Source organism: Phyllobates terribilis, unplaced genomic scaffold (assembly GCF_046119375.1).
Source record: "Phyllobates terribilis strain yellow unplaced genomic scaffold, ASM4611937v1 Scaffold_5__5_contigs__length_657084704, whole genome shotgun sequence".
Classification (NCBI taxonomy): Eukaryota; Metazoa; Chordata; class Amphibia; order Anura; family Dendrobatidae; genus Phyllobates; species Phyllobates terribilis.
In genome coordinates this window covers 567,353,293-567,378,593 of record NW_027362765.1, presented here as the reverse complement: position 1 = coordinate 567,378,593, position 25,301 = coordinate 567,353,293, and the positions used below count along the sequence as shown (strand labels likewise).

Sequence of the window (25,301 nt, the reverse complement as noted above, 5' to 3'; positions counted from 1 at the left end):
TGCTCTTCCATCAATCCCTGATCCATCAGCCCAGGGTCACATCACCAGATGGAGCCAGTAGATGCTCTATCTTTCTTCTATATTCAGCTAAATAAGTTAAAGGAGTTTTCCACTACTGGACAGCCCCAACATAATCACTTCAGGCCCTATAGAAAATAAAAACAATTTATACTCACTTTCCACACCTGTCCTGTTCCTCTGATGTCGGCGTCTCTGTTATTCCCAGTGGATCACATGACATTGTTCTGTCTCGTAATTGCTGATCGGCTGCAGCCTTTACTATTTCATCCCAGCAGACATCTGCACTGATGGAATATTAATGAGCTGTATCTGATCAGCAGTAGCTACCTGGCTGAAATGGTCAAGTGACAACAACAATGTCATGTGACCTGATGGAAAGAGCGTGTCAACATTGGACCAACACTACGGCTGCAGGAGATGAGTATAGACTAATTTTATTTTCTGTGGCACCCTGATGTGACTATTAGGAGTTTTCCATAATTGTACAACCACTTTAATTGATTATCAATAAACAGAAAGGAAGGTTAGACTGTGATTTCTGTGATCTCCTACATTATAACTCTGTGACACTCGCTGTGTAATCTGCATAATCAGCTGTGATATTAGTTTCTCTCAATGGAGAAAGTGTGTGGTACAGTCCATGCAATTGCATCATATAAGATGTTCTGGTATCTGAAATGGTGAACTCCTAAAGAAAACATAATGCATGTATTTCCCCGGGGTTAACCGTATGGCCATATCACCTAATTGAAGATAATTATACCATGTATTTTCAGCTAGAAAGGACTACTAAATAACGAAAAATTAGCTGAATTATGTATAGGAGCACTAGTGACATGTTACTTAAAAAAAAGAAAAACAACCTTGAGTGCTACATTCAGTTTGTTTTGTTTATAATTCCATGCGCTGCAGCGTTCCTCTAGCTGTGAGGGATATAATTTTTTTAATTCTTAAGTTTTCGTTCATAAAATAAAAATATCCGATCTATAAAACTCTTACTCTACAACTATTTAACCATTTCAATAGGTTAAACTTGACTAAGATGCAATACTTACCAAACTATTTCTTGTCTATGGTAAGATGGGGCATTACATTTTTAAATGTTACTACTATGGCACAGTGTATACAGTTACATAACCCTTATATTTGCTAACTTTCACAGAACATAAAGCAAGCTCTTGGAATAACGGGAGACCTTACGGACTCCCAAAATCCTTGGCAAGTCTTACTGGTGCCGCTAGCAGTGCTCTACCAGCATCTCTTTTGCCATGATGCAGAGAGTGTGAGTCATCACTAGTGTTGAGCCACCCCAGTAGTGTTCGAGTTCGGTTCGTCAAACACCTGTATGTTCGCTGAACTGTTCGTCGAACACCTTCAAACACCGTTAAAACCAATGGCAGGCAAACAAAAACACATAGAAACACATAGAAAACACATAGAAAACACTTCAAAGGTGTCCAAAAGCTGAAAAACTGCTCAGAAGACACAACTAACACATGGAAAAGTGACAAATACATATAGTCATGCGAAAAGAAAAGAGGTGGAGGAGTAAAAGGAGGGGGAGACACAGATATAGGCATGTCATGCCCTTCTAAAATCTAGAAAGGCTGGAGTAAAAATCTAAAATCAGCCTACCAACACCCAGAAGTCGTGACAAGAAAATTAAAAAAAGAAATATCTTTAGGTAGAATGGCGGTTCCATTCAGAACACTTTCCTTACTAGACGTAGTGGTATCACCGTTGTGAGTTGTGCCAAAAACGGAACCCAATACATTCGGACTAATCCACCATTTGTCATATCCAAGGGGCAGGTCCGTAAGCGACAACATCGACGCAGAACCAAGTACAGTAGTATATACTGTACATCCTTTGACAAGGCAATCAGGCGGATCAAGAAGTTGGGAAGGGTCACCCTAATGGCCAAAACAGATATTGATGCGGCGTTCCGGTTACTTACTATCTGTGCCTCCGAATAGTGTCCACCTATTGGGCTGCTTCTGGGAAGGAGCATACTATATAGATTGCTGTTTGCCCATGGGGTGGTCCAGATCCTGGTCACTATTTGAGGCGTTTAGTTGCTTCCTCGAATGGGTTGTAATGGACATTTCTAAGGGGGCACATATTATCCATTACCTCGACAACTTCTTATGCCTGGGCCCAAAAGATTCGCCACAGTGTGAATACATGCGGTAGTCCACCTGTGAGAAGGAGAGAGCTGGAGGGAAAGCGGACACCACAGAGCCGAAGGGTTAGATGGAGAACGGAAGAAGGAAAGAGGGCGAGGGAGGTAAGGGAGTACAGTGGAAGGCCGACCTGAGCTCCCCCACATTCCTGCTGGGCGGGGAACAGCCCTGGGAAGAAAAGCCGCTTGCGCATCCCTTTGAGGTTACGGGCGCGAGCGGGCAGAGGGACTACGCTGGAGTGCGAAGCCGACACGGCCAGTCCGTTCCTGCCCGTGCGACCTCCATGTCGCCGGGTTTGTGCCAGAGCCGCGGTGGACCCTGATGGCCAGCCCCCCTCTCCCAATACTGGTGCCTGTCCGCTGGTGGGTAACATCTGCAGAAGAAAGACCATCTTCCAGCCAAACTAAGATGTCTACTTCTTTTCGTGGACAATGTGATACGATCCCTTTCTTACGGACACGCCCATAGCTATAAGTTCCAGATGAGGCACAAAAACAGCAGGTGCTTCAACGGATATCAAGTGCTCCTTCAAGTGGGCTCTCCTCCACCTCAACTTCAACATCACAAATACTCCAGTCCTCAGAGGTGTCACCCCAATCGCACTTGCTTCCTCACAGCTCCCAAGTCTCCAGTTACCCGTCTGAGTATGGAGTAACACAGATGGTTGAGTCTGCACAGCTGTTTACTCATACTATAGCCTGGGAAATGGAGGTCTGCTCCAAAGCTTCTGTTAATCCAGACGAGGAAATGATCTGCACTGATGCCCAGAATCTTTATGAGTCGGATCCAGGACCAGATGAAGAAGGTTCAGAGCATAATGTAGACCCTCGTTCCCAAACTGTAACTCCTGTTGGTGGAGAAAATGATGAAGACGATGATGAGACTCAAATACATGAGTGGAGCGACAACTTGACTTTTCGGTCAGGGCAGGAAGAGATTGGCTCTGAGGACGACGGGTGTGAGAACACACAGGGTGATGATGATGAGGTTGGAGATCTCACTTACTGTCAACCCACAGTCAGCCAGTCGATGAGGTCAGCAGAGGAGGTGGAGGAGGATGTGACTAGCCCAGGGAATGGGGATGACTCGGTACCCGGGGCTTTGCCTGGCCTTGGGGATGTCGCAGTGGTCGGCTCCCGGGCCCGTACCCTGGGTTCACTCTTTAAAAGGGTGGATAATTGTTAATTTTATAAGAGTTCGTGACGCCACCTGTGGTATCTGGTGAGAAGCACCAGTGCTGCAGCAGTCCACTGAGGCCGGTGATAAGGCAGCTTGATGATATAGCTCCCCACAGGTGGAGCTAGGCCTCAGAAAAGCGTATGCAGGGGGAATTCAGGACAGGCAAGACCCAGCTGGGTCAGAGCAAGAACGGGAATGGACACGGTAGTCACTTCAGTACCTTTTACTGGTGGAAATTCAGGCACATCCCGGAGCACTGTAGGGTGAAGGGTGCATATCAGGATCCTCCCCAATGAGCGGGTGTAGGGCCTCCTGTTTTTTGCCTCTGCGTAGTAAGTTTCTGACCTGCCTGGAGCTAGACTTTGTCTCTGTCCTGCGCTGGCAGACCTTGTGGTAGGGCCTTTTCTTGGAGTTCACGCTCCCAGTATGCGAGGCCTAAGCGTCTCCTGGCTCTGTTACGTATCAGCACCTTAGCGATCCTGGGACTTGTAGTTCTCCAGGGATTCCGGTTATGCCTTACTGGGTCATAGAGATCCCAGTAAGCTCGGATCCGGTGTCCGGTAAATGCTTCGGGGTGAGCTGGTTTAACTCCTCTGCCCCCTATGTACTAACTCTCCACTCGCCTTCGGCCTACTCGGGCCCTCACTAGGCTATACACACTAACGGCAGCTTGCCGCGCTTCACCGATCTTATGGCGCCGGCACACCTTCAGCTCTAACTGGGCTCCCTGAATCTAGCTAGCAGGAGCCTCGTGCTCCACTGCTGATCTATTAACTGAGTTCTCTAGACTAGACTGAGCTCCACTGCAGACTGACCTCTCTTAGGCTTCTCTACTGCAGGAACTCTTCAGAGGAACTGAACTGCCTAGCTCCACCTTCCCTATTTATATCCCTAACGGGCTCCCTCTGCTGGTCTGAGGTGGAAGGTGGAGATGTGTGAATGTTTATGGGGGCCTCTTGTGGAGGATTCCATCAATGCATTCTTCTAGGATCTGTGATACCAAGCGCAGCTGGGCGTCACAGATGCTATTGACGACGAGGTTAGGTTGCGCCTTCCTGGACAGAGATGGAGTACTGGAAGCACGTCAACAACTGCATCCTCAACCACAACTCTACCTCTGACCACAAGTCGTAGTGGCTCTTCAGGTCGCATGGGTTCTAAGCCTTGCATAGCCTGGGCATTTTTTCAGATCGATAAGGATGACCCAGCTTGTGTTATCTGTAATATTTGTCACCAAAAGCTAAGTAGAGGCCAAAAAATCCATAGTTTGAGTACGTCATGCATGAACCGTCACATGGATATGAAGCATAAGTTGCAGTGGGAAGCTCACTGTGCTACAATGCGGCCTAGCGAGCCGGGCCAACCACCGTCTGCCCCATTTTGTGCATCCGCGGCCTCTTCATCCTCTGTGACTGGGGGGACAGCAGTCACACATGTTTTTGGACGCAGACCTGCCACCTGTTTACCCGCAACAGCCAGTGTGATTGGCAGGTCATCATTTCATTTGGAAGTGGAAACACCAGCTGGTGTTGAGCGCTCTCCGACATAGAGAGCACCACCTTTGGATCAAGGCAACCTAACTTTTCCGCCTGCATCTTCCTCACAGACCGGCAGTTTTCTGGGGACACCCTACTCAACCCCGTCTAAGCACAACAGCCAGCCCTCGGTCCCTCAGATGTGGACAAGTAAAAGACCATTTCCTCCTAGCCATGACAAAGCTAAGAGGTTGAATTTCACCATCTGCAAGCTCTTGGCTACAGAAATGCTGCCTTTCCGCCTGGTGGACACAGAGGATTTTCGAGACCTTATGTCCGTCGCAGTGCCCCAGTACCAGATGCCCAGTCGGCACTACTTCTCAAAGAAAGGTGTGCCTGCGCTCCACCAGCATGTCGCACACAACATCACAGCTTCTTTGAGAAACTCTGTGTGTAACAGGGTGCATTTCACCACAGACACTTGGACGAGTAGGCATGGACAGGGGCGTTACAGGTCGCTGACTGGGCACTGGGTAAATATGGTGACAGCAGGACATGGGGCTGCTGTCCAAGTCTTGCCGTCCCCACGAGTTGTACGTCAATCCTCTTTATCAAGAAGTTCCTCCACTGCTTCTGCCTCCTCAACCTCCTCTCGGTCCTCCACCTGCACCCTAAGCCTGTCTGGTAATGCCACCCGCTTTCTAACTGTGCAGAAGGAATCCCGCACACCTCCTTACTATGCTGGCAGCAGGGCTCAATGGCATCAGGCGGTGTTTACTTTGAAATGTCTGGGAAATGTGAGTCACACAGCTGAGGAGTTGTGGTCAGCTCTGGAGACCCAGTTTCATGAATGTTTGTCTCCACTGGACCTGCAACCAGGGAAGGCCGTGTGCGACAATGCTGCAAACCTGGGTGCGGCCCTTCGCCCGGGCAATGTCACAATCGTGCCTTGTATGGCTCACGTGTTGAGCCTGGTTGTCCAGCAATTTTTAGCCAACTATCCCGGACTACATGGCCTTCTGCAGAGGGCACGGTCGCTGTGTTCTCACTTCCGCCACTCGCATCCCGTTGCTCAATGACTTACATCTCTACAGAAGTCATTGGGCCTGCCAGTTCACCGGCTGAAATGCGATGTGCCGACATGGTGGAATTCAACTCTGCACATGTTGCAGTGACTGTGGCAGCACCGACAAGCCCTGGTGCAATACGTTCCGACGTATAGCCTGGGCCAACGAGATCCAGAGGTGGGGCAAATCACGCTGCAGGAGTGGTCTCAGATCAGGGACCTATGAAGTTGACACGCCCCGTGGGCCGTGGGGTAACCGGAGCCGGGCCGGTAGACGCTGTGGGTGGTAGTCACTGTGGCGGTGACCCGGTCCGTGACCCAGGGCGGTCAATCCAAGGGTAATTTGTATATATGGGTTTTATAATGTCCGACTACACCACCTGTGGAGTGCGGCCAAAGGGGCCGCCGCTGCAGAACAGTCCTCTGAAGCTGGTGGTTTTGCAGCAATGGTATTATTACTCCCCACAGGAAGAGTGTAGCTTCAGGGCAGTGTGGGTGGATGATGGTGGTTGTAGTGCAGGGAGTCAGTAATGAACACAGAGTCCGTGTGATGCAGTTCCAAGATCTTTACTCACAGTTGTTGCAGTCCAGATTACAGGTACCAGAGCAATCTCCCCCGTCGCGCTGTGTATACTCAGTGAGGGGCTCAGTCCATCCGCAGATAGCTCCGGAGTACTTAGCAGGACCCCCTTCTGTGTGTCCTTTCTCTGGCCTTCTCCCTGCACCTCACACCCAGTGACACTTCTATCCGGTATCCTCGGGCCTTGGCAGGCGACGTGTGTTCCGTCCCCTGGGTCCTATGTGGCTACCTTCTTAGTGAGACTGGTGTGGACTTTGGCCTGCAGTACATGAAATGCTGCAGCCTCCAGTTTCTAGTTGAGCCTTGCTGTTTCTCCCCTAGTTGAGGGACCGGTTCCCCTTATCTGGCCTGACCCCTCTACCTCCTTGTAGCAGCGGGCGTACGGGTGGCCTTCTGCACGGCCCGTACCCCTAGGGTGCCTTCGGTTCCTGGAGCCTTCCTGCTCCCACTCCTCTCTTCTCTCCTTCAGTCCTGGGCCTCCCAGGCTAGGCCCGCCTCCGGAGCAGAGCTCATGCAGAGCCTCTGCTCCTGTCACTTCTCCTCCTCTGACTGGCTTGCTCTTTCTAAGATGGCTTCCTATTTATACTCTCCCTGTTATGTCCTCCCCTAAGCTGCTTTCTCCACCCACACCCACTACATAGGACCCTCCCGCCAGCTAGGGACCTGGGACTGTGCTCTCCCTTAGGAGCAATCTCGTCCTACCCCCACTGCGGGTATGTGTTGGATGCAGGTGTTAGGGTCCCGAGCCATACTCCTTCTTTACCTGAGGGTGAGATACCACACCTCTGGGTGAGATGCAGTACCTCTGTGGTGACTGAACCCTGAGAGGCGCCACACACCCTTCTGCACAGTTTTGAAATGGCGACGAAGATGTTTAATGCTGACGATGCCATTATCAGCATGACTATTCCGGTGATTTACATGCTGGAGCACACGTTAAACAGAATTCAGAGTCAGGTGGTGGGACAAGAGGAGGTGGAGGAAGTAGAGGAGGAGTCGTATGCGGAAGGGATAACATCTCCAAGGTCCAGACGGTCGGCAGCACCAAGGCGGCAGGCATGGGAGGGTGGGGGAGAGGGATTAACCAGGGCGCATGGTAGCAGCCAAACTGTTGAGGAAGGTGCAGGAGCCGAGGAAGAAGTGGAGGACGAACTGGCGATGGGCATGTAAGACTCATCAGATGAGGGAGACCTTGATCACATTTCTGTTGTGTGAGGTTGGGGGGAGAGGGCAGAGGAAGGAAGCATGATTCTTACCTCGCTACCAACACAACAAGGACTTGGTCCTCCTGGATGCGAAAGACATATGAGTGCCTTCTTGCTGCACTACCTGCAACATGACCCTTGGATTGTCAGAATTCGAAGTGATCCCGACTACTGGGTTGCCACACTCTTAGATCCCTGGTACAAAAGTAAATTTGCCGAAATAATTCCTGCCATAGAAAGGGATTCACGCATGCAGGAGTATCAGCAGAGGCTGTTGCAGAATCTTACATGTGCTTTTCCACAAAACACCAGTGGTGCCTGTGTATCTAATAAGAATTTTTAAATGCATCTAGCCTAGGCAGACTGTGGGGACCCCCAACCAAACCCAAACACTCAGCCCCCCTACTGTCCCCCTTTCCTTGACAATACAATAATGTAACTCTTACAACTGGATGGGTGAGGATCGGTCACAGCTTTATTAACTCTTTATACTCATTCCATTAGAAAGGCATTTTATTTCTAAAATAATTCAGCTTGTTGCAGCATGCCCTGGGTCTCCACACCGGCAAGTTGGCCAACAAGTGTAACTCTCCAGCATGTCCTTTCTATTTCCAGGCCACGGAGGATCCTGCGTACTCATATGCAGGACTCTGACCCCCATCCATCACTCTTAATGCTTGTTCCACTCCGTCCTGGAGTCCTGACAGGAATATGTCCAGTCCAATATCCATTAAGTGAACACCGTCGGGCCGTATGAGGCCTGCTTTATCTCCTTCCAGTTGTCGGTGTTGTATCACTACACTGCCTCTGTCTCTTCTAAATTTTGCCATCCGAATATTTATTACCCGCCTTGTCCGTTCAATGGCCGTGATGTCTCGCGCACCTTGCCATACCACTATCGGCACAATCTCTGACCATACTATAGTTAGTTTTGTGAAAAATTCTCTGAAGCGCTCAGTGTCTAGTTTCATTATTGCCATTAGTTATGTGCTCTTGTGATGACCTAGGTCATTTCCCCCGGCCTGTATAACTAAGATGACCGGACCTCTTGCCTCTCTCCCTACCTTGATTACCTCCATTAGAACCTGTGGCCATAGCAGACCTCTAATACCTCTCCAGTTGAAATATGTGTTATGAAACTCTAATTTCCTCCCGCCTGGGTGGACTTTTGCCCTTTTTTCTGCCCAATATATATACGAGTGGCCTATCACCCACACTGTTGGCTTAGCGTCACCTGTAAAAGAAACAAACCACGTTAGGAAAACAAGTCCGGTCTTATGTATCTCTCCAAACACGTGGATCGCCATCTCCCTATCCTCTGAACTTCCGTTTCTGACAGTCCTGCTCTTGCTGCTTCCATGGCCGCGCCTATGCGGAATGAGTGTGTCCCATAATCTTTGGGGTGGTTCCCTGCCGATGTTATGCATTTATTAAATATAGCTTGGAACTGGTATCTTGATAATGGCATTCCATCAATGTGTGATAGGAAGAAATTACGTTGTGATCTGATGGTTATATATGTTTTTCTATTGTTACCCGACTCAGTGTACCGTTTGTGGGTTGTAGAAGTACCCAAGTGCCCCTGCCCGCTGGAACCGTTTTCGATTGGCATATGCGTAGACGTATTGCATTATTGGCTATGACTACGTCCTGGTGTAATAAGCCTCCACTGGTGTTAATTTTGGATTGAGGGACTAATTCGCTTATGCATAGCGGCCCGAAGAAGGCGATCACAAATGCAGTACACAGTAGTGTTGCTTCAAATTGTGAGTGTCATGTTAATGGTGTTAGGGATATGATGTGAGAAATCAGTTTTAGTGACACGGGACGGGACGTCTACACTCCTGACTTGGCTGACCCCTTTTCCACCCTTTTATGGATTGTCTGATGATGAATCTCTTTGTCACATCTCCCCAATTTAGTAGTTGGAAGTGAAATGCTACTCCGGTCAGACACCGCTGCGCTGACGCCTCTGATATGCCCCTCATCATTAGCTGGTGGAGAAATTCTATGGTGACTTGTAATCTGGCTTGTTCACATTGGTCAACCCATCTGCCTGCTACTAGTCATGTCCACTGTTCCCATGCCTTACCGTATGCTTGCCACGTCGACGGGGCAACTGACGCTCTCATTAATGGCATCAACTATTCGCCACTAGATCCCATAGGGAGGGTGGGCAACTGTTGCCCGATGGGTGGGCGTTGGGGAGGAGCTCTGTGAAAATCTGCCAATTGAATTGTGATAAAGCGTTAGCAGCAGCTTTAGACCCCTCAGCATCGTGGCTAGCGCGGACCCATACATTGTGTTTTAGGCACAGGAATGCTATCCAGCGTAGTAGGCCTAGCACTGGGAGAGACGATGATGCCATCTTATTAATGCAGTGCGCTAGGCTGGTGTTTTTTGTTATGAAGCGTATATTTTTGTTAGCCAGGCGCGCGTCTCATATTTCTATTGCTACCACTATTGGGAAGAAAAATTATTTTCTGGGCTAGATGCAGCTAAAAATTATTATTAATTTCAAAGCTGGTGGAGCTTGGTATAGATGGCCTAATACAATGAGTACCACACACTGCTACTATGCCCAAAATTATTTTCCAGGCAAGATGCAGCTAAAAATTATTATTAATTTCAAAGCTGGTGGAGCTTGGTGTAGATGGCCTAATACAATGAGTACCACACACTGCTACTATGCCCAAAATTATTTTCCAGGCAAGATGCAGCTAAAAATTATTAGTAATTTGAAAGCTGGTGGAGCTTAGTATAGATGGCCTAATAGAATGAGTACCACACACTGCTAATATGCCCAAAATTATTTTACAGGCAAGATGCAGATAAAAATTATTATTAATTTCAAAGCTGGTGGAGCTTGGTATAGATGGCCTAATACAATGAGTACCACACATTGCTACTATGCCCAAAATTATTTTCCAGGCAAGATGCAGCTAATAATTATTAGTAATTTGAAAGCTGGTGGAGCTTAGTATAGATGGCCTAATAGAATGAGTACCACACACTGCTAATATGCCCAAAATTATTTTACAGGCAAGATGCAGATAAAAATTATTATTAATTTCAAAGCTGGTGGAGCTTGGTATAGACGGCCTAATACAATGAGTACCACACATTGCTACTATGCCCAAAATTATTTTCCAGGCAAGATGCAGCTAATAATTATTAGTAATTTGAAAGCTGGTGGAGCTTAGTATAGATGGCCTAATAGAATGAGTACCACACACTGCTAATATGCCCAAAATTATTTTACAGGCAAGATGCAGCTAAAAATTATTATTATTTTCAAAGCTGGTGGAGCTTAGTATAGATGGCCTAATAGAATGCGTACCACACACTGCTACTATGCCCAAAATTATTTTCCGAGCTCGATGCAGCTAAAAATTATTTGTAATTTGCAAGCTGGTGGAGCTTAGTATAGATGGACTAATAGAATAAGTCCCACACACTGCTACAAGCCCAAAATTATTTTCCGAGCTAGATGCAGATAAAAATTATTTGTAATTTGCAAGCTGGTGGAGCTTAGTATAGATGGACTAATAGAATAAGTCCCATACACTGCTACAAGCCCCAAATTATTTTCCGAGCTAGATGCAGATAAAAATTATTAGTAATTTGCAAGCTGGTGGAGCTTAGTAAAGATGGCCTAATAGAATGATGCTATGCCCAAAAGGTTTTACTTGGCTAGGTGCAGTAAAAAAAATTGTATTCTATACACAGGTGGTGTAGCTTGCAACACAGATACGCTACTCCACTGACTAACACACACTGCAAGAGGCCAAAAAGGATTTGCTTAGCTAGATTTAGCCAAATGCTGTGAAAAACACTTGCACAGCACTGGCACAGACCTGCCTGGCAAAAAGTCCTAGGAAATGCTGTAACCTAGTCCTCAAAAGGACTGCAATTACTACTAGTCCCTACTCCCAAGCTGTCTATTTAAGGGCACAGACCTGCCTGCTAAAAGTCGTAGGAAATGCTGTAACCTAGTCCTCAAAAGGACTGCAATCACAACTATTCCCTACTCCCAAGCTATCTGTATATTTCTGAGAAAATTGGCTTGAAATTAACACTGAAAGTATAGCATCTGTATATTTCTGAGAAAATTGGCTTGAAATTAACACTGAAAGTATAGCGCACACAGCAACAGCGGTGCCATCTAACACGCAGCTGCAGCAGTGAGAAAATGGTGGCGACGGGGAAAATGGCTGGGTCTTATAGGGCAAGAACATGTGACATACACAGCCAATGACACATGCCCTTGCTTGTGTGAAAAAAAGCAGTTTGCTCCGTGTGTGCGCTGCTGATAGGCTGACAGATTGCACCTTCCCACTGTAAATGCGGGAAAGAGAAAAAAAATGGAGATCTTCATTATTTATGCAGAGATCCATCCCCTGCCCCTCCCCCCTCCCCGCTGTACACTCAAACTGCGTATTAACATTGATTATCAGCATTACTGTGAAAAAACCCAGTTATGATTTTGGTGCACGAACAGTTATCGAACATAACCTCGAACAGCCAAATTTTTTTCAAATCGTTCGTGTTCGCCGAACGGCTCAAACGCCGCCCAAAACAGCTCGAATTTGAGATTGACGAACAGTTCGAGTCGAACACCGCTCATCTCTAGTCATCACTCTGAGGATACAGACTGACATTCAGGAGGCAGAACAGAGCCTGGCCGTTCAAAGGGGGCATGTTTTTACAATTAGAAATTTGTCATTCTCATTCTTTCAGAAATGGATTATAACAGTTACCAAGTGACCATCTATTAGATGCTTATATATTAACCTATAGGAATGAGGAAAAAAGGTTTAGCACATCCTTCCAGGTAACATAAAATAACTATATATCTTTAGATAATCCATGAAAAACAGAGACATCGGGGAAAGTTTAAACACTGACGCGTTTCAGGCTCCTTAAGCACACTTAATCATATCATATGCTGTGATTAAGGGCGCTTAAAATTCTGGAAACATGTCAGTGTTTTAACCTTCCCTCTCCTCTCTGTTTTTAATGGATTATAAATAAAGATAGAGTTATTTTATGTTACCTGGATGGATGTGTCAGACCTTTTTCCTTCGTTCCAATTGTTGCTGTGCTTTACCAGCGGGTTCAGGCACCCACCAGCTGCAGTTCTTCCCAACTATACAGACGATTGACAGGTGTGGTGAGCTTCAAAATTTCCTATTTCACATAACAACTAGTGATGAGCGAGCGTGCTCACTACTGCTTGGTACTCACCCAAGCATCTCACTGCTCGACATGCTCGGCGCTTGGCGAGTATTTCCGGGATGTTCAAGCGGGAGCTCGGATCCCTGCCCTGCATGTGTGGTGCTCTTTAGAAAGCCAATGAACATTGCTTGCCACGCACTGTAATGCCGTAGCCATGTTGGTTGTGCCATTACAGTGACTGGCTGGCCGCATAGAATCATCAGGTCTATATAAGACCTGGTGACGCTAGGCTCGTCACAGTCTAACCTTCAGACTGACAGAGTAGGGAGAGGTGCTGCTGTGTGAGGGACAGAATTCGCAGTGTAATAGTTAGATATAGGTACTCCGGGAGTATATATATTCATCTGAACTAACAGTCCTTCTTAGGACTAATCCAGCTGCATATATTCAGTGGTGACAGCAGGAGTTAGGCATGCAGAGAACACTATACAGCACAATAGTGTCCATTGCACGTTCTGTCTGCTTCTGCTGTTACAGATATCTGTAGACAGAGCCCCAGATATCAGGGGCCAAGTCTAATTAATTTTTTTTATCATAATCCTGATTATTTTCTAAAAAAGTAATAGAGTCCAACATTTTACTGCTCCATTTGCTTTTTAGCACAGCAGAATACAGCCAGATCTTTTCCATCATCAGACGTGATCCCATATTACAGCGATAAAAATCCAGAAATTTGTAGTGAACGTGGAAAATATTATCCTTCATTTACAGTTTGGCAGCAGTGTGTCAGTGAAGCTATTCACACGTGGTCGCTGGCAATAATGGGAAACTACAAGCCCGTCAGACGTATCACATATAACTGCGGTACAAATCCAGCCATTTGTAGCGACCGTGGAAAATATTGTCCTCCATTTACAGTTTGTAGCAGTGTGTCAGTGAAGCTATTCACATGTGGTCGCTGGCTATAATAGGAAACTACAAGCCCGCTATTTAAGACCGTAGGCGTCCGTCAGACATATCACATATAACTGCGGTACAAATCCAGCCATTTGTAGCGACCGTGCAAAATATTATCCTTCATTTAAAATGGGCAAGGCGCTTGGCAAGGGACGGGGAAGTGGACGTCATGGTAATGGTGCATGCAGAGGTCAAAGCTGTGGGCTAGCTGAAATTGTGCCACGACAAACACCCACATCTTGTCGCCAATCTTCCTGTCACAATTTTCTAGGGGACCGCAGCACACCACTATTGAACCCAGAGCAGTGTCAAAAGGTTATTGGTTGGATAGCTGATAATGCTTCCAGTCACTTTGCCACCACCACCCTGTCTTCCACATGGTCCAGTCTCAGTATCCGTGAGTCTTGACCACATATTCCTCACCCTGATCCTCCTTCCTTCCACCATGCCGCATGCCCGGAGACAACTGATCTCACACTTGGACACTCCAAAGAGCTGTTCACTTTTCCATTTATAGATTCGACCTCTCGCCTGGCCAGCTTCAAGCGGAGCAAGAGGAGAACGCGTGTAGCGATACTCAAATATTTGAGCAGCCACGGTCACATGAAGGCAATTGTGGGAAAGTGCAATTACTGTCGCAAGAGGTGGATCATGATGAGACACAATTGCCAGAAAGTCAGGAGGATGACCAGGGTGCGGAAGTGTAAGACGAGGTGGTGGACGATGAAGTCACTGACCCAACCTGGTAAGGTGGCATGCAGAGCAAGGACAGCAACACACAGGGGGAGGGAGGCGCAGCACCACAACAGGCAGCAACATGCAGTGTGGTAGCTACAGACACAAGGCGGGCAACCGCTCCCCGGGACACCAACACAACGGAAGTTGCCAGTACAACTGTTAGGTCTTCCCGAGTCTGGTTCTTTTCTAAAGACTCTGCAGATAACCCCAAAAAGTCCATTTTCAACATCTGCCATGCCAGCATCAGCAGGGGTAGTAAAACTAGCAGCCTGACCACCACCAGCATGCTCAGGCACATGACAGCAAAGCACCCGACTAGGTGGGCCGAACGCCAGGGTCCAGAAACAGTTTCTGCGGGTGACACCACTGCTTGTTTTGCTATTGTGCATGCATGCCAATCCCCTGTCCATGGCGCATGCAAAGATGCCTCCTGCCCTGCACCTGTCATTGCACACTCGCAACTACCACCATCAGCAGCTACATCCACGTCCTTGTCCTCTTAAATTTAGGCAGCCGTTGTACTCAATGCAATAACTGTATAGCAGAACTTTTCCTTTATAAGGGAACATTTTGTTACAATACAATTAATATCAATAATCTATTAATTAATTATTCATTGACAAACACAAATACAGATCATGTGACACAGGATTGATAACCTGAACAGTACAGTGCAGAACCCTTGACACTACAAAATTCACAGAAGTCTGCCAAGAGTAACATAGCATATACAACAATTAATAAAGTGATTCATAAATCAAGCCTAATTTAAGTATGCAAAGTGCTGGCTACAGGATAAAACAAAGTGCATGATCCCAGTGGAACAATGTTTCCCTGGTCTCATCATGAATGATCAGTAAGTAAAAAGGACTGGAAAGAGATTGCGCTTTTACCAGAGTACGTCTAAGGCTAGAGTCACACTAAACGTATAAAAAATCGTTCCGATGCTCAGTGCTGAGAGTCGCACGAGTGTTGTTCGTATGGTAATCCGTGTGTAATGCAATTGCAATGCGATATTTTCTTGCCTATGCATCCGTATGACATCCATATGGCCACACATTTCCCACAGATTTTTCCAATGTAACGTAAAATTAAATTTAACAGGCTCAATGGTCTGAAACTTATAAAAACGTATAAAAAACGTAAGGCCATACACTGGGTCCATAAGAAGATTTGTCTTCAAATCTTTGACATATACCCCTGCTGGCATAGGCGGATTATAATGAGGGCAATCCGGGCGAACGCCCGGGGCCCCGAGCCTGCAGGGGGCCCGCGGCTCCAGGCGGGGTGTCTAATGCCGGATTGCCCTCATTATATGTGCGGGCCGCCACGGCACATACCGGTAGCAGTGGCGGGAGGGGGGCCACGGACCGCTCCCCCAGCAGCGGCACACGGCCGCTACTTCCTCATCGGCTGGGCCAGCACTGCAGCAGTTAACTTCCCTGTGCTGGCCCGGTCGCGTGACTGCTAGGAGACACGGCCCTGTGCGCGGCCGTGTCTCCTAGCTGTGACGTCACGCAGTGCGCGTCCTGCACTGCTGCAACGGTGAAGTCAGAGCAGGCAGGAGGAATGGAGCCGGGGGATGGTGAGTGTGTGTGTGTGTGTGTGTGTGTGTGTGCGTGTGTGTGACTGAGTCTGCGTGTGTGTGTGTGTGTATCTGTGCAGGCAGATATCATTGTGTGATGTCTGTTTATATGTATTTTTGTGTTTCAAATGTGTTTATGCGTGTATGTACAATACAGACCAAAAGTTTGGACACACCTTCTCATTTAAAGATTTTTCTGCATTTTCTTGACTATGAAAATTGTACATTCACACTGAAGGCATCAAAACTATGAATTAACACATGTGGAATTATATACTTAACAAAAAAGTGTGAAACAACTGAAAATATGTCTTATATTCAAGGTTCTTCAAAGTAGCCACCTTTTGCTTTGATGACTGCTTTGCACACTCTTGACATTCTCTTGATGAGCTTCAATAGGTAGTCACCGGAAATGGTCTTCCAACAATGTTGAAGGAGTTCCCAGAGATGCTAAGCACTTGTTGGCCCTTTTGCCTTGACTCTGCGGTCCAGCTCACCCCAAACCATCTCGATTGGGTTCAGGTCTGGTGACTGTGGAGGCCAGGTCATCTGGCGTAGCACCCCATCACCCTCCCTCTTGGTCAAATAGCCCTTACACAGCCTGGAGGTGTGTTTGGGGTCATTGTCCTGTGGAAAAATAAATGATGGTCCAACTAAAAGCAATGGAATAGCATGCCGCTGCAAGATGCTGTGGTAGCCATGCTGGTTCAGTATGCCTTCATTTTTGAATAAATCCCCAACAGTGTCACCAGCAAAGCACACCCACACCATCACACCTCCTCCTCCATGCTTCACGGTGGGAACCAGGCATGTAGAGTCCATCTGTTCACATTTTCTGCGTTGCACAAAGACACTTTGGTTGGAACCAAAGATCTCAAATTTGGACTCATCAGACCAAAGCACAGATTTCCACTGGTCTAATGTCCATTCCTTGTGTTCTTTAGCCCAAAAAAGTCTCTTCTGCTTGTTGCCTGTTCTTAGCAGTTGTTTCCTATAAGCTAATTTACCATGAAGGCCTGCTGCACAAAGTCTCCTCTTAACAGTTGTTGTAGAGATGTGTGTGGCATTGACCTGGTCTCTAATCTGAGCTGCTGTTAACCTGCGATTTTTGACGCTGGTGACTCAGATAAACTTATCCTCAGAAGCAGAGATGACTCTTGGTCTTCCTTTCCTGGGGCAGTCCTCATGTGAGCCAGTTTCTTTGTAGCGCTTGATGGTTTTTGCAACTGCACTTTGGGACACTTTCAAAGTTTTCCCAATTTTTCGGACTGACTGCGCTTCATTTCTTAAAGTAATGATGGCCACTCGTTTTTCTTTACTTAGCTGCTTTTTTTTTGCCATAATAAAAATTCTAACAGTCTATTCAGTAGGACTATCAGCTGTGTATCCATCAGACTTCTGCACAACACAACTGATGGTCCCAACCCCATTTATAAGGCAAGGAATCCCACTTATTAAACCTGTCAGGGCACACCTGTGAAGTGAAAATCATTTCCGGTGTCTATCAAGAGAATGCCAAGAGTGTGCAAAGCAGTCATCAAAGCAAAAGGTGGCTACTTTGAAGAAATCAGAATATAAGACATATTTTCAATTGTTTCACACTTTTTTGTTAAGTATATAATTCCACTTGTGTTAATTCATAGTTTTGATGCCTTCAGTGTGAATGTACAATTTTCATAGTCATGAAAATACAGAAAAATCTTTAAATGAGAAGGTGTGTCCAAACTTTTGGTCTGTACTGTATATGTCTGTATATGTTTGTGTGTGTGCGTGACTGCGTGCGGCTCCCTGCTGAGTATAGTTGGCGCCGTGTGGCCTCTTGCTGTCTCTGTGGGGGGGCGCCGTGTGGCCTCCCACTATGTATAGATGGCGCAGAGCGGCCTCCCGCTGTGTATAGATGGCGCCGTGCGGCCCCCTGCTGAGTATAGATGGCACCGTGCGGCCTCCTGCTGTGTATAGATAGCGCCTTGCGGCCCCCTGCTGTGTATAGATGGCGCCGTGCGGCCCCCTGCTGTGTATAGATGGAGCCGTGCGGCCTCCTGCTGTGTATAGATGGCGCGTGTGGCCTCCTGCTGTACATAGATGGCGCCGTGCGGCCTCCTGCTGTGTATAGATGGCGCCGTGCGGCCTCCTGCTGTGTATAGATGGCGCCGTGCGGCCTCCTGCTGTGTATAGATGGCGCCGTGCGGCCTCCCGCTGTGTATAGATGGCGCCGTGCGGCCTCCCGCTGTGTATAGATGGCGCCGTGCGGCCTCCCGCTGTGTATACATGGCGCCGTGCGGCCTCCCGCTGTGTATAGATGGTGCCGTGCGGCCTCCCGCTGTGTATACATGGCGCCGTGCGGCCTCCCGCTGTGTATACATGGCGCCGTGCGGCCTCCCGCTGGGTATAGATGGCACCGTACGGCCTCCTGCTGTGTATAGATGGCGCCTTGCGGCCCCCTGCTGTGTATAGATGGCGCCGTGCGGCCTCCTGCTGTGTATAGATGGCGCCGTGCGGCATCCCGCTGTGTATAGATGGCGCCGTGCGGCCTCCCGCTGTGTATACATGGCGCCGTGCGGCCTCCCGCTGTGTATAGATGGCGCCGTGCGGCCTCCCGCTGTGTATACATGGCGCCGTGCGGCCTCCCGCTGTGTATACATGGCGCCGTGCGGCCTCCCGCTGGGTATACATGGCGCCGTGCGGCCTCCCGCTGTGTATAGATGGCGCCGTGCGGCCTCCTGTTGTGTATAGATGGCTACATGCGGCCTCCCGCTGTGTATAGATGGCACCGTGCTGCCTCCCGCTGTGTATAGATGGCTACGTGTGCTCAATATTGAGTCATACAATTAATGTAAGGCTCTGTGCCCACGATACAGAAATGTTCCGGATTTTTTTTGAGCGTTTCTGCATCTCCCTGGCAGAAAAAACGCATGCGGATTTTACATGCGGATTGTACATTCGTTTTTCCTGCCAGGGACATGCGGATGTGAAGCGTTCTTTACATGCATTATTGAATGCGGGTTGACAAGCGCTTTCCAAGCGATTTTAGCATCACTTGGAAAGTGCTTGACAACTTGGTCACACTATATAAATCCATGCAACCAGCATGGATTTATATAGTGTGACAGTAAAAGAATGGTAAAAAATAAAAATTATATACTTACCTTCTGATGGCCTGCCGACGTCAGCGGTCGCGTGACCCATCACATGACTAAATGACGTCACGGCAGGTCCTTTTCAGACCATCGCGAGCTGCCGGCAAGCCAGGACGCATCGGATAAAGATACCGGGGGCCATCAGAAGGTAAGTATAATATTTATTTTTTATTTTATTCTTTTTTTACAGGTTCTATGGTACCCGGGTCCGGAGGAGAGTCTCCTATCCTCCACACCCAGGTACCATCCGCACATTGAAACGCATGGATTCCGCATCTACAGATGCAGGGATGTGGATTGCATGCGTTCCAATGCAAGTCAATGGCGGCGAAAACGCTGCGCTTCCGCAAAATAATTGGTAATGCTGCGGATTTTTCCGCAATGATAATCCGCAGCGGAAATTTCAGCAGCATGTGCATAGCACATGCAGATTATCATTGGGGAACATGGCAGACCTTCTACCAAGCGTTTAAGCGCTTCTGCAGCGGAATTGCCGTTGCGGAAACGTTTAAAAAACGCATAGTGGGCACACAGCCTAAAAAAAAATATTATAATTAATATTGTGCCAAATTAATTTCACGTGAACTATCACATGTTCTATCACAGGGGATCATGTGACATGTCACGTGATAAATCAGGTGTGTGTGTGTGGGGGGCCCGCGCCTTCTAAACTGCCCAGGGCCCTTGCTACTCTTAATCCAACCCTGCCTGCTGGTGTTGTCCTGGTTTGCTTAAAACATGTCTGACAGGTTAACCTTAAACACAACTGAGCGGGTTCTTTGGGTCTTGTTCATTGGGTCTTGTCTCAACGGTTTGGATAGCCTTACCCAGTTATTGTTGATCCTAGGAGGCGGAGACGAATGTGGGTCCATCCACTTTTGATGCGACGGGTGACTAAAGGACATTTCCACCGTCTATTTGGGGCTCTATGCAGCCATCCTGACAAGTTTTATGGCTACTGTCGGATGAACAGCTCAACTTTTGATATTCTTTGCCCACACCTGTCCATGAATTAGCCTTGGAGTCAATTGTCCAATTACTTTTGGTCCCTTTAAAAACAGGGTGGCACATGTTAAGGAGCTGAAACTCCTAAACCCTTCATCCAATTTTAATGTGGATACCTTCAAATGAAAGCCGAAAGTCTGAACTTCAACTGCATCTGAATTGTTTCGATTAAAATTCATTGTGGTAATGTCTAGAACCAAAATTAGAAAAATGTTGTCTCTGTCCAAATATATATGGACCTAACTGTATATGTGAATGACATAATGTTGTGTATGTGTGTTTATTTCATGCCACCCAACTTTACATTATTTTCATGGTTCAGACATATCGTTGATTATTTTTATGTTGGACTACACTGTTAATGTTATGTGTGCAGATGTTATTTATATGTTTGTTAGCAATGTTTTTTAAAAAAAGATACGTTAAATGTTTTACAACTCTTACTTACAAATGTGTTGAAAGTCTTTTTTATTATACTTTAATTTTCCACTTATAGGTTGTTATTCTATTTTAGGTTTCTATCTACCGGTATCTCCTAAGCCGCACTTCATCTGGAGTTTCTTATTGGGAAATTTAACATCATACCAAATAAGAAGACTGGCTGCGGATAGCCCAAGGCTTTGAGGAAACATATCAGTTCCCCAACTGCATTGAATCCCTGGATGGCAAGCACATCCGCATTTGTAAGACGCCAAACTTAGGGTCCCAATATTACAATTATAAGCAATTTTTTTCTGTTGTTCTGCTGGCCTTGGTTGACAGCACATACAGGTTAATAATTGTCGATATTGGGGCCTATGGAAGAACTGGAGACTCCAAAGTCTTCAATTCTTCCATCATGGGTCGGCGGCTGCGAACTAATGATTTGTCTATCCCACCCCCATGGGTTCTACTCGGTTCACGTTTGGAAGCAGTTATGTCATGGTTGGTGATGAAGCATTTCAATTGACACGCAATGTAATGAGGCCATATCCACGAAGAGCCCTGGACCACCGTCGGCGAATTGTTAATTATCTTATATCACGCGCAAGACGATTGGTGGAGTACGCCTTTGGGAGGGTCATGATGTCGGCCATCCAATTAAGTGAAGCTAATGTGATTACAGTGATTAAGGCCTGTGTCATCTTTCATAATTTCACAATGATCCATGAATGTTCACCTAATGATGATGACGCTGGTGAGTTGCGCAATATTGGCAGGCCTACAAGACATGTTGCCAATTCACGTCATCAGCCCTCTGCTCTCAAAGTTTGGTACATATTTACAAATTATTTTGTCTCACCACAGGGATCTAATCCTTGGCAAGACTATGCTGTGGCTATGTTATAATATCCTGGGGTTTTTTTTGTATTAAAATAAAATGTTTTTGTCAAAAATGTATGATGTCTGTATATGTCACAAAGTATACCTTCTATATCTGAGGCATACAGTATATACTGTATTAAAAATGACAAAACTCATATAAGTAAAGCAAATAACTTTATTACAAACAAGATTTATTTTTCTCCTAAGAGTCATATTTCAATCATATGCCAAATTTGCCTAAACAAAAATTAATATAAAGACAAAAAAGGATAATAGTCCTGAATACACTATTTCTTACAAATTTTGGTATGAAGGTGGTGATGATGGCGGAGGGATAGCATGACTTGTTTGTTGAGTTTGGGCTGGTGGATTATTTTGCCCCTGGGAGGTGGATGAGGCAGGATTACAGGTCAAGGGAGGAATTATTTGTGGGCCCTGTTGTGGGACATGGTATTGGCCACTTGGATAATGGTAGCCAAAATCATGCTGATTTTGGTTTGCCATTTGGCTAAACCCCCCAGAATGGCCATGTCGACCATACCCAAGTTGAGACCACTCTCCTACAGTGGGTATGTTCAAATGGCCATATTGGGAAGGTGCAGCTGGATTTTGAACATAAGGTTGTGGTGGTTGGGTTTGGAACTGTTGGTAAGGTCTTTGTTATGGTTGAGGGGATCGGATCCGTGGTGGAGGTGATTCTGGAAGGACTATAGGCTCTTCATCCACACTTTCAGGCATGTGTAGGTGATTGTTAATGGACATCTGCCATCTCTCGAAGTAGTTGAAAACGAGTCTTGGATTGTTAGGTGCTGTGCAGGAATCAATTACAATCTGCAATGCACATCTGGCACGCAGCCTCACCTCTCAGGAAATTGGGCACAAATACAATGCAAGGCTCCGTGCATAGGCCTCCTCCATATTCATCATTATTAACAGTGCATGCTAGGTATTGCAAAACACCAATGTCCACTTGGCGCCTGTTACCGGTGGTGGGGAGCTCCTTCCTGCACCGGCCACTACGTGGGATGGCTGCATCCTGTAGTGAGGTATCCAGGGCAAACGTAGGACTACTGCTACGTTCAGGGTCATTATCATCTGGGTTGGCCTCATGTCCTGCCGAAGGTGGTGGTGGTGGTCTTCCTGGCGCTGACGGGGCAGAAGAAGGTCCGGCCTTCTCACTGACTTCTCCAACAGGGTCCAATATCGCCTCAGAATCCGATGCTGTCTCCCTTTCTCGTAGGTTGGATTCAGTTCTGTTGTTGTTTAAAAAAAATAATACATTATTATCTACACATTTAAAGAGCCAAGACAATCATGCACTTACTGTCGGAGTTCCAGAATGGGAGCTAGGAAATTCAAGGGGTCGAAATAAATGTATTTACGCTTTCTTGAGGCTGCTGCACCACTCCTGGCACGATGCTGCTGCACCACTCCTGGCACAATGCTGCCACTAATGGTGGAATTGATCACGGCAGCTGCGCCACCTTCTTGTCACATCTGCCACTGAAAACCCCCAAAAATTTGAAAACCTTGCTTGGGTGTTGATTGCTAGATTACATTGTCAACATGTGCACAGTTTGGCAAGTGGATTAGCAAACATCCTGTTCACAAATGATTTATGTACAGGATGGGCCATTTATATGGATACACCTAAATAAAATGGGAATGGTTGGTGATATCAACTTCCTGTTTGTGGCACATTAGTATATGGGACGGGAAAAACTTTTCCAGATGAATGGTGACCATGGTGGCCATTTTGAAGTCGGCCATTTTGGATCAAACTTTATTTTTTCAATGGGAAGAAGGTCATGTGACACATCAAACTTTTTGAGAATTTCATAAGAATAACAATGGTGTGCTCGGTTTTAAAGTAATTTTATTCTTTCATGAGTTATTTACAAGTTTATGACCAGTTATAAAATGTGTTCAAAGTGCTGCCCATTGTGTTGCATTGTCAATGCAACCCTCTTCTCCCATTCTTGACACACTGATAGCAATACCGCAGAAGAAATGCTAGCACAGGCTTCCAGTATCCGTTGTTTCAGATTCTGCACATCTCATATCTTCACAGCATAGACAATTGCCTTCAGATGACCCCCAAAGATAAAAGTCTAAGGGGGTCAGATCGGGAGACCTTGGTGGCCATTCAACTGGCCACGATGACCAATCCACTTTCCAAGAAACTGTTAATGTAGGAATGCTCGGATCTGACACCCATAATGTGGTGGTGCACCATCTTGTTGGAAAAACTCAGGGAACGTGCCATCTTCAGTGCATAAAGAGGGTAACACATCATCATGTAGCAATTTCAGATATCTAGTGGCATTGAGGTTTCCATTGATGAAGAATGGTCCCACTATCTTTGTACCCCATATACCACACCATACCATCAATTTTTGTGTTCCAACAGTCTTGGAGGGATCTATCCACTGTGGGTTAGTGTCAGACCAATAGCAGTGGTTTTGTTTGTTAACTTCACTATTCACAAAAAAGTTTGCCTCATCACTGAACATAATGTTCTGTGTAAACTGAGGGTCCTGTTCCAATTTTTGTTTTGCCCATTCTGCAAATTCAGTGCGCCGATCTGGGTCATCCTCGTTGAGATGCTGCAGCAGCTGGATTTTGTAAGGGTGCCTTTTGTGAGTAGCTAATATCCACTGAAGGGATGTTCGACTGATGCCACTCTCCAGTGACATGCGGTGAGTGCTACGGTGTGGGCTCTTGCTGAACGAAGCTAGGACAGCCACTGATGTTTCTTCATTAGTGACAGTTTTCTTGCGTCCACATTTTGGCAAATCCAACACTGAACCTGTTTCACGAAATTTGGCAAGCAGTTTGCTAACTGTAGCATGGGAGATGGGTGGTCTCGTAGGGTGTCTTGCATTGAAATCTGCTGCAATGACCCAGGTACTGTGTTCACCAAACATCAACACAATTTCTATCCGCTCCTCACGTGTTAACCTCTGCGACATGTCAATGGCTGAAAACAAAGAAAAACTTGTAAATAACTTATGAAAGAATAATGTTATGTTAAAACCAAGCACACCATTGTTTTTCTTATGAAATTCTCAATAAGTTTGATGTGTCACATGACCCTCTTCCCATTGAAAAAAATAAAGTTGGATCCAAAATTGCCGACTTCAAATTGGCCGCCATGGTCACCACCCATCTGGAAAAGTTTTTCCCCTCCCATATACTAATGTGCCACAAACAGGAAGTTGATATCACCAACCATTCCCATTTTATTTAGGTGTATCCATATAAATGGCCCACCCGGTACATCTACAGACACAAATGCAGTATCTAAATGTTTTGCACTTATTAATTTCCTGCTAGACCTCTCGTGTACTTTCCTCAAAATTGGGATACATCTGGCAGCATATGCGTCTCCAAGCTGCATCCTTTTTATTGCGGTCAGCAAGGGTCCCAGATTTCTGGCCTCTCCTGCACCAGGACAATCAACATTTCCACATTGATATGTCTGGCCATGTTGCTGGTATCCGTGGAGGCGTGTTCAGGGTTTTTTATAGGTTGCCAGGTCAATTTGATGACAAGCTTCCTGTTCTTAGCTGATGCAATTTCCTGGCTTCAGGGAGTTGTGTGCGTATTTGTCGCACGCTATACGTATGCTCCGTGTGTCGTCCGATTTTTCCTCGCACCCATAGGCTTGCATTGGCGAGTCTTGCT

At 46.6% G+C, this 25,301-nt stretch overlaps 1 protein-coding gene and 1 pseudogene across 1 annotated transcript in view; one reads left to right on the top strand and one right to left on the bottom strand.

The window, feature by feature from the left end:
- Positions 1-25,301, bottom strand: part of OPN4 (opsin 4) — a 228,477-nt gene that overhangs the window by 154,206 nt on the left and 48,970 nt on the right. The gene's annotated exons all lie outside the window — the stretch shown is intronic.
- On the top strand, positions 20,043-21,604 carry LOC141270807 (uncharacterized; annotated as a pseudogene).